The sequence below is a fragment of the Hermetia illucens genome, chromosome 1 (genome assembly GCF_905115235.1).
Source record: "Hermetia illucens chromosome 1, iHerIll2.2.curated.20191125, whole genome shotgun sequence".
Taxonomy (NCBI): Eukaryota; Metazoa; Arthropoda; class Insecta; order Diptera; family Stratiomyidae; genus Hermetia; species Hermetia illucens.
This window is the reverse complement of record NC_051849.1, coordinates 134,346,832-134,362,310: the sequence shown is the minus strand read 5'-3', so window position 1 is coordinate 134,362,310 and position 15,479 is coordinate 134,346,832.

The following is a 15,479-nucleotide window of genomic DNA, read 5'->3' as shown; positions in this document are numbered from 1 at the left end:
TCGAGGGGATTCAAGATGTCCACGTTCCTATCAAATTTCGTATCAATATGAGTAACCGTTTCTGAGGTAATAAGTGTGGCAAACAGGCAGACAAACTGTAAACCCATTTTAACAAGGGTTTGTTTTACGCAAAAGTTTAAAAGTGAGCTAAAACAAGCTAAAAGAAGCTGTCAGGGTAAATTAGGAGAATAAGAAATACAATTAGGCATTTTATAGATCGAGCAGGCGGCGCGAGATCTTGGGCTGCACATCAAGGCAAGACAAAATATATGGTGGCAACGTCAGCACCGAAGACGAATCAACCAACAACATCAAACCGCACTGGTCAAACACAAACACGAACAAGAATAAGGATAGGAGAATACAACTTTGAGACCGTTGACAATTTCTCCTATCTAGGGTCGAAAGTCACAACCGATAACTACTATGATGATGAAATCCGCGCACGGTTGTTGTGAGCCAACAGAGCCTATTTCAGCTTACAAAGACTGTTCCGCTCGAAACGTCTCACCATAGGGTCAAAGCTCTTACTGTACAAGACTATGATCTTGCCAGTCCTCATGTATTCCTCGGAAACTTGGGTTCTTAGCAAGAAAAATTGCGAACTCTTAGCCGCGTTCGAGAGAAGAATCCTCCGAAGAATTTTGGGCCCCCTACATGAGGATGGACGATTCCGTACCCTACACAATGACGAAATCTATGAGCGATACCATGACCGTCCGGTTGTGGATAAAATCCGGCTCAATAGGTTACGATGGGCGGGTCACTTAATCCGTATGGATGAGGATGATCCCACCCGGAAAGTCTATAAGGGCAATATCTATGGTAGAAAAAGAAGACGAGGCAGACCCTGCCTAAGATGGAGCGATGGCGTAGGCCAGGACGCCAGACAGCTTTTAGGGATATCGAATTGGTGGACCTCGGCGCAAAAGCGGGATGCCTGGAGTTCCTTATTAAGGCAGGCCGAGACCGGATACCGGTTGTTGCGCCGTTGATGATGATGATGATTTTATATTAGCGTAGGCGATGAACGGGAGTTTTGAACGTGTCACCGCAGGAATTTTGATTCCCGTCGTTGAACCTTGAATGCACTGTAAATACTGAGAATCTGCATTTTGTGATTAGCCGAAGCCATTGTCGGACGTCGGACTGTGAGGTATTTCCTATCTTCGGCAGCCCTGCAGCAGATAATCGAAAATTCAGTAACTTGGTTCTGACGCACTTACTCATTCCGGGAATATAATGATAACGGTATTAATTGCAGCGGGTTTGATAAGAATATCCTCACTGAAAACCTTGTGGAAAATTACTTACCAACCACAGAGATATTTTTTGTATAGGGAATTGAACTTATTTCCAGTTTTGTGAATTTTGACAAGCAATGGATATTTTGCTATCCTGGCGTCATTTTCTTCTTCTTCTTTTTCTTCAGCCTTTGTCCCGTTCACAAGCGAGGTCGGCTCGAACGATGTTACCCTTATTCACCTATATATACTATACAGATATTTCGTTTAACTCCTGAAGGACTTTGCTACATTTCTGGTTGCCTTATTATTTATATTATAGGTTTTCTCTGCCCTAACTGCTTCCTTTTCGTCCATTGATGGAGAAGAAGAAGATGGAGCACAACATCCATATTAGTAAAATATGACCAATACTGATATAAAAAATAATCTTATTTGGGATTCGGGTAAATCTATTGTGGAATCTATATGCTAGTGGTCGCGAAAAGGACATAGAAGGACTTGGTTTTGGCACAAAAGCAGTGTACGAGTGAACGTAGACAATAGAATAAGGTGCAAATATTGGATAGTTTTACGCTGTTTGAGGTAAATATGTGCAATAATTCGCCACCTAAGATTTACGAAACAGCTCCTGTCAGTTTCGTGAAAGTAAGCCATACCTCTAGTAAGATTATCCAGTGACATATGTGAAAGCCATGTGTTCTTTACCAACTGATGTTTTCGAGACCATTCAAATTCAACTATATATTTCGTCAAAGCATCCAGGCCTATCACAGAGTTCAGCCAATGTGGCTAGAATTATTGTTTAACACGGAGGTAGTGGTGAGAAAGGTGCGCTCACGAATCTTGGTGTCCGTGTGTATTCTAAGTGCAACCAATGTGTTATTTCAAATGTTTTTAGTTGTAGTTTAGGATAGGGGGAGTGGGACTAGCTGCTGGATCCATAATCATCTCCTTGTTTATCACAATAGGCGTTTGAACTTATCCTTTCGACTATACCCTTACTAGCGGTTTAACACTCAACCGGTAATGTTCTGCCCTTGTAGCCAAATAACTTTTCCTTCTTCTGTGAAGTGGTTTACCGCCGGCTGGTTATACTACAAGGGCTCCTTTCTGCTCGTAGAACTCAATCTTTCGAGCCAACGATTTCTTCCAGTTTTGGGTGTACCCCTTAATATTTTGTCAAAAGGAGGCCAAACACATGCGATTGTTTCGCCTGAAATGACATGGAATGCAATAGCACACCCACAGTTGGTATAAATGTGTCCTTGCCTCAGCAAACCTTATGTTGACAATTGAATCACCTCAGCCGGCAGTTTCTTGCGAATAAGAAGGAGAAATTATTCCTGATATTGCAGATTACACGTTCGCAGCTTACACGTGCCTGAGTCCCCGACAACCTCTTTCGCTCGCAGTTTTGTCATTTTTTGTAACCCCTGCGTTAAAATGATGGAAAGTGCGACAAAGTATACAGAAAATTCTAAGAAAAGAAATTTTTAAATACAAGCGCGAATGTATGTGCTCCGGATGGAGATCCCCACTCATTCGCTATTCATGTTCTGCATGTGTGCTCGAACTTTCAGCCACTACTGAAGTCGAAAGGAATGAAATACATTATCAAGGAAGACACTTTCTCACACGAGGACTTGTTTTCGAATAACACGGGATGATATCTTTCCACTTTATACAGTGGCTTTATGGCGAGAAAGACAACTTTTAAACTTTGTTAAGACACTTTAACTTTATTGGTAAAATCTTCCTCAAAAGTACACATTGACAAAGCTAGGGGCAAAGTAACGAGGACATCTTAAAGAGACAGCGCACGAAAAGCTATTCCGTCGCCGTTTCAAGCGAATCAACTTAAGAAGTTACAACGTCGGACTTATTCCCGAATACAGCTCGCCGGGACTCACTATCTTTGGGGTGGGGGCAGGGCGCTTTAAGAGTAAGAAAAACAGAAATTACTTAACGAAATTTACCAATGTATTAAAAAGTTGAAAACAATGGAAGAAGTGCATAGCAGAGGACGGTATCCAGTGAAAAATTCCAGGCGGAAGAAAATGGAAGCACGGAAGCGAGGACGAAACTTCGGCACTACCAAGAAGAGATTAGGGCGACGTATGTTGGAGAACCGAGCGGAGCTAATGATGAAGTTTGCAGCGTTTTTGTAGTTGATAGAAGTTCCTTGGTAATTTGAAGTTAATTGACCTGTTAGATATATTTACTAGAGCTTCGCAAAGAACGTCGTCCTGAAATTCGCCGTTGCTGTGAGCTGTGCAGTTGAATGCCGCAGCTTGCTTCACGTGGAAGAGGAGACGAACAGCGGCAAATGTTTACTGATACTTCCTCTGCGTCTTAACGCATTGTTTATGTACTTTTAATAAAGATAAAAATTAAATGCTTTTGTGGTAGGGAGCATATGTCACTGAAAGGACTTAACTGAAAAGCAGATTTCACTTAATTAGAAATAGGTAAATATTGCTCGCAGTGATTTCGTAGTAAACGAAAATTATTGACTAAATTAGAACTGATCTCTCCTTTGGTGCCATATATTTCAAAGTTTTATTGAAGACACAACACTTCACATAAACTGTGCCAGATCTCCTTTGTTTATTTGAAAGATTTAAGATTTAATTATTTTGTGTATTGTGTACTTTGTGTATTTCTATTTTTACAGTTTTGTGGAAAACCAATCCTCATTCAAATTGGTTCACTGTCTCTGTGTCCTGTTCGGCTATTGGTATATCTATCTACTCATCGCTTACTTTTTTTTTAAAAAAAGCTGTACGTCTATTGACACGTAATTCGGTGGGAAAGTTGACACTGTGAACTGCCACACATACTGTGATCGAATACCCGCTTGAGATATCAAATAAAAGGTTTCGTTAACACTTAATTTTAACATCCGGTCTTCGGGTCATCAAGTGATTGGAAACTGCTCAATGGGGCAAGTTAGAAAAAAATCTCATAGTGATGCCTGCATATAACATCTAGTCCTCCAAATGTTCTCTGTTCCAGTATTTGTTCGAATAAAATTAATAATCATCATCATCAACTGCGCAACAACTAGTATCCAGCCTACGCCTGCCTTAACAAGGAACCGCAGGCGCCCCGATTCACCAATTCGATATTCCTAAAAGCTGTCTGGAGTCCTACGCTATCACTCCACCTCAGGCAGACTCTCTCTAGTCTTCTTTTTCTACTATAGATATTGCCCTTATAGACTTTCCGGGCTGGATCATCCTCATCCATACGGGTTAAGTGACCCGCCCATCGCATCCTGTTGAGCCGGATTTTATCCACAACCTGACGGTCATAGTATCGCTCTTAGATTTCGTCATTATATAGGCTACGAAATCGTCCATCCTTATAAAGGGAGTCAAAAGTTCTTCGGAGAATTTTTCTTTCGAATGCGGTCAAGAGTTCTCAATTTTTCTTGCTAAGAACCCCCGAGGAATACATAAAGACTGGCAAAATCATAGTCTTGTACAGTAAGAGCTTTGACCCTATGGTGAGAAGTTTCGAGCGGAACGGTTTTTGTTAGTTGAAATATACTCGGCTGGCAGCCAACAATCATGCACGGATTTCATCGTCGCAGCTGTTATCGGTTGTGATTTTCGACCTTAGATAGGAGAAAGTATCAACAGTTTCAAAGGTGTAGCCTCCTATCTTTATTCTTCCTGTTTGACCAGTGCGGTTTGATGTTGTTGGTTGGTTCGTGTTTAGTGCTGACGTTGTCACCATGTACTTTGTCTTGTCTTCATTAATTTGAGGCCCAAGATCTCACACCGCTTGCTCGATCTGGATGAAAGTAGACTGAATAGCTGGGGTTGTTCTTCCCATAATAAAACATCAATTTTAATTTTGTCGCTTCTGTCTACGTTGTCGAAAAGATTTTAAATAAAAAAAAGCAAGCAAATGTTTTTATAAAAGAAATATACAAAACCTTTCATATCTGAAGGGTCCAGCTTCCGGTTTGCCGACTCGTTTAGCTTTGTAAGAACGACGGGGTTGATCCTGCATACTTGCTAAGGAGGCTCCCCGTAATTTTCGGGCTCACCGGCCAGTTGATACTACCAGTCTTTGATTCTTTGTGATTGGTTTGTTACGCGGTATACAGCATTCTTCCCTTCTATTGCTAGCTTGCAATCATCATCGAACCAATTATTCTGTTTTTTATTGCGACTCGAGCATAATATCCCTGTGACCGTACCGAATGGAAACGTTTTTCAGACATTTGATAACTGTGGTTATGGAAACATTCATTTCTTCCTTATTGGTGGTCCCGAGGATTTTTTCATAGATGGCCTCAGTTTCACTCTCACCTAATTGTCAGAGGCGATTCATGGTAGTGTTGTTATTTGTACCCAGCCCACCATGCCAACGATAGTGATCTGATTGTCCGCTTTCGTGGGAAATTGCTGCTACTATTTCCTCAGACATAAAATGTCAGTTCCATATTCATGTGAATGCGTATAGACTACGATAAAAAATTCATAAGAGCCGAAGTTTCGGTTGTGGACTTGTTAATATGTATAAAACAAAACCTCATTAAAATCGATTAAATGTCTGCCGGTCTGTCTGTCTGTCAGACCCGATTTACTCGAAAATGGCGTCCGATTGTCACGAAATTTGGCCAGAAAGTGTGATCTGTTAATCCTTTTACATATAGCATGGCGCCATTTCGTCTGGAGTTTGAAGAGGGGTTCCCCATACGTGCGAAAAGATTGTCTAACGATTCAACGCAGTCCAACCATTATTGATAATGTTATAGAAGGGCAAAGTTTTCATTTTAGGTAAAATTATTGCATTCTAAGAATTGGAAAGTGGATTTATGGTGGGGTCCATTTTAGTTTTCGTTTTTGGCTTTTTTGTAGCTATTTGCATATCCGCGTTAATTAATTGTGACGGTCATGTGTATGTATATGTACGTGCTAATAAAACCTGTGCTTTTAATGTGTGTACATAACATATATATATATGATATATATGATATATGCTTTGTGGAGTAAAGTGGAAATGCATGAAAAGGTGAGGTGTATTTTGAAGTTTGGCGAAATATGAAGGAATATTTTGTATTTTTAGCTATGTACGAATGATAAGATCAACACAGAACCTTTATACTTGAAGCGACCAGCTTCCGGTATTCCGACTTTTTTTTCCAATAGTGGTTGTGGCTGCGACTATCTTTGTTCTGAGTCATCCTAGCGATGTCTAACGCAGACTTCATTTTCAACTCAACTTAATAGTAAAGAATTTTTACTTCTTTTAATTTTTCCCTTCATTTTCGAAGTCCTCCGCAGAAATTTAAAAGTGATTCTTCTTCGTCACTGCTACGTCCCAATCCAGTACCTAGCCCCCTTGAAACATGACTTCCAATATTTCCAATATGTTCGCTTGCATCATTCGTGGTAGAAAATTACCCTACATTTATCCTTTGAATGCCCATTTTAAGCATCCTCGCTTCTAGTATTCGTTTGAGATGCCAATCTTTCGGCGTTCCGCTCAGTTTTGTAGCAGATATGCCAAGAACCAACATTTGTCTGATTGGTGGGACTAAATATCTTCCGCAGAATTTGTTAATCGAAAGTATCGATGATTGTCATCCGAAATCTTCCACACTCGTCCATCAATGTAGGATTCACTATTGGTGTACGAAAAATATGCTTTATTTTTTCTGTAGATTCACCGCTAAATCCTTGTGAGCGGTTTGGCTTATTAAACCGACGATATTAGAATTGCTTATGCGATGTTGTTTTCGTTGACCCTGAAACCAACTTGCTCCATATACTCTATTGCTTATTGCCATGTCAGAACCTTTGCTATGATATCGACGCTTTCGGCGTTTGCTTCTAGCTGAATTCAATTCGATTTATCATTATATTATTTGGATAATTCGGCAAATTATTTATATAATATTCTGGTCATAAGCCGAAATAAGTAGGGGGGTTTGAGGCAAGAAAATAAAAATAAACTGCTGAGATCAGGGGAAGAGATAAGTATAGTTGTAGTTGCTCTACTATGCTAAATGCTATTTGATCTTTTTGAGCCGCAGGCCCCCCACGACAGGCTAACCAAGAAAATGTATTGAAAATCACAACTTCAAAAAGGCTGCGAAAAATGCAAAGTCGATGCGCCAAGAAAGGTTGCGTTCCTGTCGAAAAATGAACACGCGGATCCATGATCTTACATTACCTATTCGAATTCTTATTGATAAGATGAATGAGATGGAGGAACTCTTAAGTCATTCGGAAAAAACGCCCCGCAAGAAACTGGAAGGTGCGGTGCTAAAAGTCACGACATTGTGGCGCAGCGATTGACAGTGGCCACCATCGGTTTTCTCCGGGGCGGAGCAGGCCATGGTTAATTAATTTTTTAATTGTAATAGAATATTGAAGTTGAGAAATGTCAGTTTAAGAAAATAAAAAGAAGATTATGTCCCGCCTCTATGTAATGAGTGTATTTTTGCCTTCAGTGGATTTAAAGTAATTTGCAATTTAATTAAGCTCTCCAAAGTGTCATATAGTGGCTAACATGTCTGAAGTTAGTGAAAAGGAAAAGTTTTCACTAGACGAAAAATTTTCTGGTATTTAAACATTACCACTGAAGCATAATGTCTAGTTCTGTCCGGTATTCCGAATAAAGACGCTCAAAGTGATGTGTAGCTAACTAACTAACAAGTTAGAACTACAATTGGTGACCCCGAACTTTAAAAACAATCCAGCGGCGCAGATTCCAGATTTAATGTCATTCCAATCGTTGCTGAAACTATATTGAATCAAGAACCAGCACCAATTTCAAACAAATGACGCTTTTCTCACCATCAGAAATTGGAAACAATATCTTCGAAAATTTTGCCAAGCCGAAGCTACAAATTGACATCCTATTAGCCAGATGGAAAGAACAACATTGTGGCGCGGCAGGATCCGCAGCATTTGAAATTTATTTCGAATGTTGCCCATGCGGACGGGTAGATGGCGCGGAACTCTCCACTCAATCATTTTAGAACTCGCCACGGGAGTGGAGAATTAGCGGTGAGAAAGTGCCGTTGGTTGGGACAGTAAGGACCGCATGGAAATAAACCGGGGCTTCTGACTCCAACCTCGGCATAGAACAGATCGGGCCTGTGTTCTTCTAGAAACCAAATTGTTTAAGTGAAAATTAGAATACTTGAAGATACCTTTTAATTTTTCGTTTAAATCAAAAGAGTTAAACTTCGGATATTTGCAGAATTGAATTGGTACATATTTGGTTGATGAATCGTTTTAAAAACTAATCCATGAAATTTTGAGTGGAAAAATACCAAAGAATACCAAATTGGTGACCCCATGAACACGAACCGCAGCCACGCTCGTCGCCGTAGCCACTAAAGACACTGCAGCCACGCTCTCCGCCGCAGGCACTCCAGTACGCCCAAATAAATCGAGGCAGCGCAGCCAAGACTTGAGCGACAGATGACATCATCATGTGTGCCGCTCGTTGCGTATTGTGGCTAAACTTTGCCCCAGAAAGAACCAGACGCAGTGCTAATTATGTGGACGTGGCCACCACGTAGTTGAATTCTGCCGAGGACATCACGTGTCAGCGCCGACCGAAACAGGATAGTGCCATCGAAAATGCAAGCGCGAACCCTTTCGTGGTGCAACTTAGGCCAGAAACGCCGCCGTTCCCAACATTAACAACTCTGTGGATAGCCAGAGAGCATGTACCAGTAGTATTAATGTGGTGCTGCACATTGTGCTTCACTGGTTTCGAGAGACTACACTCGGTAGTAATCTGGCTGAACTTTTGGAGGAGTGTCCGAACACGAGAGTCGGTGATGTCTTCCAAAAGAACGGAAAGGTTATTGTCAGCGTGAGATACCATTTGGCCCGACGAATTAAGATTGGTCGTGGGGTCTATAAGGGACTTATTTTGCAAGTCCACCAGCAACCCATAGTGACACAAGAAGTCCGCGCCTAATATGGGGAAGCTGACATCCGCCAGGATGAAACGCCACGAAAATGTCCTACGCAAGCCAAGACTCACGTCCACTTGCCGGTACCCGTATGTATTGATGCGGGAGGAATTTGCTGCCGCCAGTTTGAGGGGCTGTGGATAAAGTCGATGATGCCGGGGTACGGGAAGAACCGAAACCTCCGCACCCGTGTCGACGCGGATCTAGTTTTTTGCGAATTTACAAGGTAGCGTACATCTTGTCGCTTTATCTCGGAAGTTACGATGGTACCAGCAAATACCTTTGTCCGCAGGCTATCTTGACGACCTGCTACCCGAAAGACCTTTTCGTTTGGCAGACCGTGAGCGAGCTCGCGATCTGGCATCTATCTCGCGCCTTAAGTCGCCCACCTCATCCGGCGGTGGTTGAACGGCCGCTATGGTTGGGCGAATGTACACCTCCTGCACCTGGTCGGCCGTGGCTGCCAGTTCCTCCAAGGAACCGGAGACGCAAGCTAGGATCGCCTGGGTGCCCTCCGGAAGCCGTCGCAGCCAGAGCGATTTGATCAGGTCGTCGCCGATCTTGCTCTCACCCAATTGCCTCATTTCGCGAAGCAATTGGCTGGGAGTTCGATCACCCAACGTTAAACCCGCCAGCAAGTGGTCTAACTTTGCCGACTCGCTTACCGACAGGCGCCTGATCAACTCGCTCTTGAGCTGCGTGTACGATGCCGACTTCACTACGTCGGACACCATAAGAATAGACTCTTCGTCCAGGCCGACCACCGCGTAGTTGAAGCGGGTCGCGTCTGATGTGATGCGGGACATTTGGAACTGCGCTTCCAAATGTACGAACCACAGCTCCGGGTTCCGCCGCCAAAACGGAAGAACGCGTACGGCGAGGGCGGTCACTTCCGGGTCCGATGGGCCTGCCGCGTCTTTGCTGTCGAATGACATCTTGAGTAAAAAAACTACGAGTTTGCAATGAACACTCGGTGAGTTTATAATGAAACGCGGTGAATTTTGCTCCGACACGGCAGGCCGCACCCACAAATGACCGCGAGAACAAAGTGGATAACACGACCGAAGCGGACGCTCGCTAGCGCAGACCGAAAATAAATAACCCGCCCAGAAAACGGAGAACCCGCGATGAGATAACACTTTGACGCCGCGTACTTGAGCATCAAATACTTCCGTTTCTCCCTAGAAGGCAGGCCGTTCACAGTGTTCACGGACCATAAGCCTCTCACGTATGCTTTGAAACAAAAGCCCGACAAAGCGTCCCCTCGTCAGCTTCGACACCTGAGCTTCATAAGCCAGTTTACGTCAGACATTCAGCACGTGTCCGGCAAGGACAACATAGTTGCTAACGCTTTGTCTCGTGTCTCCGAGGTTAACATCCCCGCCTCACTCGATTTCCCGGCTATTGCCAAGGCGCAGGAGGATGACGCACCACTTCAGAGCCTCAAATCCAACCCCAAATACAAATTTCGGGAGTTGCCCATCTTCGGCTCAAACATCTCACTCTGCTGCGAAGACTCGGAAAAGGGACCTTGGCCATACATTCTGGCCACATTTCGCAAGGAAGTGTTCCACGCAGTTCACGACTTGGTGCATCCTGGCATCAGGACAACAAACCGGTTAGTCACCGGAAAATACTTCTGGCCCTCCATTAACAAGGATGTCAATTCCTGGGCCAGAGAGTGCATCGCATGTCAGAAGTGTAAAGTCTCCAGGCATGTAAGGAAAGAAGTGGGCTCATTCCCCCGCACTACCAAGCGTTTCCACACGATACACCTCGACATAATACGGCCTTTGCGAGACACGCACGGTTACAAGTATTGCCTCACAATCATCAACAGGTTCACGTGGTGGCCTGAGGCAATACCTCTGAAAGACATTACGACGCAATCTTGTGCCGAAGCCCTCTGCCGAGAGTGGATACCACGCTTTGGCGTCCCTGCAGTGGTCATCACTGACCAGGGAATGCAATTTGAATCCACCCTTTTCTCGGAGTTAGGCAAACTCTTGGGTTTTAAACGCCAGCGGACTACTGCATACCACCCGCAATCCAATGGGATGCTAGAACGTTGGCACCGGACGCTGAAAGCCGCCATTATGGCACGCGATGACCCGTCCTGGACTCAAGCCTTGCCTCTCGTCCTACTCGGCCTACGTACAATCCGCCGAAAGGAAGTAGCTGCCAGCCCCGCGGAGCTGGTTTACGGGGAGAACCCAAGACTCCCAAGCGATCCGTTCTTCGACAAGAGATCGGGTCTCACGGAGTCGGGGTTGGTGCCCCTGCTGAGGGACAATCTCCGACGCATCAAAGCGCCACCACCCACTCGACACTCGCCCACACCTGCCTGTTCGCCCAAGGAACTGGACACATGCACGCACGTTCTGGTCAGGACGGATGCCGTCCGGAAGCCGCTGCAGCCTCCATATGAGGGCCCGTACCGCGTTTTCGAGAGGGGAGAACATTTCTTCCAGCTCGAGATCGGTGGACACAAAAAGGCGGTCTCTTTGTCCAGACTGAAACCCGTGTGCGCCCCGAAGTTCCGGGATCGGTCGCTGAGGTTCCGTCTGGAGGCGGAGTGATGTGGCGCGGCAGGATCCGCAGCATTTGAAATTTATTTCGAATGTTGCGCACGTGGACGGGTAGATGGTGCGGAACTCTCCACTCAATCATTTTAGAACTCGCCACGGGAGGGGCGAATTAGGGGTTAGAAAGTGCCGTTGGTTGGGACAGTAAGGACCCATGGAAATAAGCCGGGTCTTCTGTCTCCAACCTCGGCATAGAACAGATCGGGCCTGTGTTCTTCTAGAAACCAAATTGTTTAAGTGAAAATTAGAATACTTGAAAATACCTTTTAATTTTTCGTTTAAATCAAAAGAGTTACACTTCGGATATTTGCAGAATTGAATTGGTACATATTTGGTTGATGAATCGTTTTAAAAACTAATCCATGAAACCTTCAACATTAATTCCCTTCCCCTCAAGAACGCCTGCTCTTTCGACGCCCGGTCCATCGAACTCCACTACTTCAAGTCTTGGCCATTTTGTCCAAACAAATAACAATAGCCAGTTCAAGGTTCAGATTCTTCCACCAATCCCAGCTAGTCTGCTTACACCAAGTTTACAGCAAATCGACTGCAGCCAGTTCGGCGAAACAAACTCAACAATCAACTGACTTCGACGACGTCACCGCAAGAAACCACCAAAAGGAAAAGATTTAAGTTTCTTTTATTCTATTATTTGTTATCATTACTTTCTTATTTTGTTTTAAAAATAATTTTAGACATTTTGCTTATACGTTCGTCGGTAGAGTTTCGCTTTTGTGGCGAGTTCTTTCCTTTTCTTTTCGCCTACGCATACGCTTAGGAGTGCGTTGTTGGTGCCTGCGTTTCGCTCGAGCGGGCATTTGTGGGTACGGTCTACCGTAGTTAGTGTAGGGCTTCGCAGAATTCGGTATCGCCGCGTCTTCGACAAAAAGCTTGCGTCGTAGCATTAGCTTTAGTTATGTCGTTTGTCAATCAAGACGCGGCAGGCCCATCTGACCCTCACGTGACCGCCCTCGTTGTCCGCGTTCCTCTATTTTGGTGACGGAAATCGCTCTGGCTGAATCGACCCCCGGAGGGCACCCAGGCGATCCTCGCGTGCGCCTCCGGTTCCTTGGAGGCACTGGCAGCTGCGGCCGACAAAGTGCACGAGGTGCACGTACGTCCGACCATAGCAGCCGTCGGACGAAGTTAGCGATTTAAAGCGTGAGATTGCCGTCCTTGGCAGCCAGTATGGCTTAAATGCGAGCGACGCTGGACGCTCAGCGTTCGGACGGCAGGTCGCGGGCTCGCTCGCGGTTTGCTGCTCGAAAAGAGCGATCGGGTAGCAGGTCGTCAGAACAACCTACGGACCGAAGTATTTGTTGGTACCATCGCAGATTCGGCGAGAAAGCCACCAAATGTACGATCCCGTGTAAATTCGAGCCTACCTCAAAAAACTAGGTCCACGGGGGTTGATGGCGACGACCACCCAAAATGCAGCGCCACGTCGCCTAACAATTTACGACCCTCTCAGTAGGCGCAGCTATCTCGTAGATACTGGTGTGGAGGTTTCGGTTTTTCCCGTACATCATCGGCTTTTTCCGCAACCATTGAAACTGGCGGTAGCAAATTGCTCTCGAATTAACACATACGGGCATAGGCAAGTGGACGTGAGGCTTGGCTTGCGTAGGACGTTTTCGTGGCGATTCATCCTGGCGGATGTCAGCTTTCCCATACCAGGCGCAGACTTCTTGTGTCACTATGGATTGCTGGTGGACTTGCAAAACAAGTCTCCTATTGATCCCACGACCAATCTTAATTCGTCGGGCAAAATGGCATCTGATCCAAGTAACAATTTTTCCGTTCTTTTAGAAGACATTACCGACTCTCGTGTTCGGGCATTTCCCCAAAAGTTCAGCCAGATTACTACCGAGTGTAGTCTTTTGAGGTTTTCGTCGCTTCTTCCATCGAGTCTGAGCACTTAGCCCATCTCGAGTGCATTTTTCAACCGGGGCCGGGTTAGTCCTAAACGTTGAGAAACGCAAGTTCCTTCAAACACAGCTTAGGTTCCTCGGCCACTTCATTTCCCCTCACGGAATACAGCCTGACCCAGACAAAGTGCAAGCGATCTCAAGCTTTCCGAGTCTGAAAACCGTGAAGGAGTTGAGGAGGTTCTTGGGCATGCTAAACTTCTGTCGTCGTTTCCTGCCCAAGGCCGCCCAATACCAGTCCGTTTTGAAAGGACACACGAGAGATTGTGTGTTCTGAAGTGGCTGTCCGCGCGTTCGATAAATCTCGACAGCAAACTGGCTGATGCTACACTCTTGGCATTTCCTTGAAAAGATGCACCCGTAGTCGTTTCTGTTGATGCCTCTGACATCGCAGTAGGTGTTGCTCTTTACCAAAAGGTGAACCGCTCAAAGGAACTACAGCACTTACGATAGTTGCTCGTCGCCTACTTGCGCATTAAGTACTTCCGCTTCTCCTTTGAAGGCAGGCCGTTCACAGTTTTCATGGACCATAAGCCTCTCACATTTGCTTTGAAACAAAAGCCCGACAAAGCGTCCTTCGTCAGCTTCCACACTTTGGCTTTATAAGCCAGTTTACGTCAGACATCCAGCACGTGTCCGGCAAGGACAACATAGTTGCTGATAAAAAAAGTGAAGTGACGGCGGCTTTACGGTTTCTTACCAGGACAGAGGCAAATCGTCAGACGCTGCCTCACCTCTGCCCTGGGAGCAGCGTGACCGTAGCACTTTTTTTAAAAAAGTTTGGGTGCAGGCCCAGCGAGGGGTCCGTGGACCAGAAAAGAAGGAGTAAGTTGCTCCTCAATTGGTCCGGTCCTGCATTAAGTTGATGCGGACTTAGGACCCCTCTTCATTCTCAAAACGAATATTTCAGCCATGGCCAGCTTTGGTCAGCAAGGCGGATTTGCGCTCAATATAATTCGTAGGCATGTCGTGTTTTACGAATTATATAAAGGAGCATTCAACATCTGCGAGCCGCTACGGTCACGCTGCTCCCAGGGCAGAGGTGAGGCAGCGTCTGACGATTTGCCTCTGTCCTGGTAAGAAACCGTAAAGCCGCCGTCACTTCACTTTTTTTAAAAAAGTTTGGGTGCAGGCCCAGCGAGGGGTCCGTGGACCAGAAAAGAAGGAGTAAGTTGCTCCTCAATTGGTCCGGTCCTGCATTAAGTTGATGCGGACTTAGGACCCCTCTTCATTCTCAAAACGAATAGTTGCTGATGCTTTGTCACGTGTCTCCGAGGTTAACATCTCCGCCCTACTCGACTTCTCGGCTATTGCCAAGGCGCAGGAGGATGACGCAGTACTTCAAAGCCTCAAATCCAACACCAAATACAAATTTCGGGAGTTGCCCATTTTCGGCTCGAACCTTGAAGTCTCGGAAAAGGGACCTCGGCGATATATTCCGGCCACCTTCGCAAGGAAGTGTTCCACACGGTTCACGACTTAGCGCATCCAGGCATCAGGACACGTGTACGCACGTCCTGGTCAGGACGGATGCCGTCTGGAAGCTGCTCCAGCCTCCTTATGAAGGCTCGTTCCGCGTTCTCGAGCGTGGAGAACATTTCTTCCAGCTCGAGATCGGTGGACACTGAATGGCGGTCTCCCTGTCTAGGCTGAAGCTCGTCTGCGCCCCAAAACAACGGCGCGTTCGCTTCGCCGTATGATGGGGAACGCAGTTCTGGGTTTGGTCGCCGAAACCCGTAGGTTTCATATGGGGGCGGAGTGATGT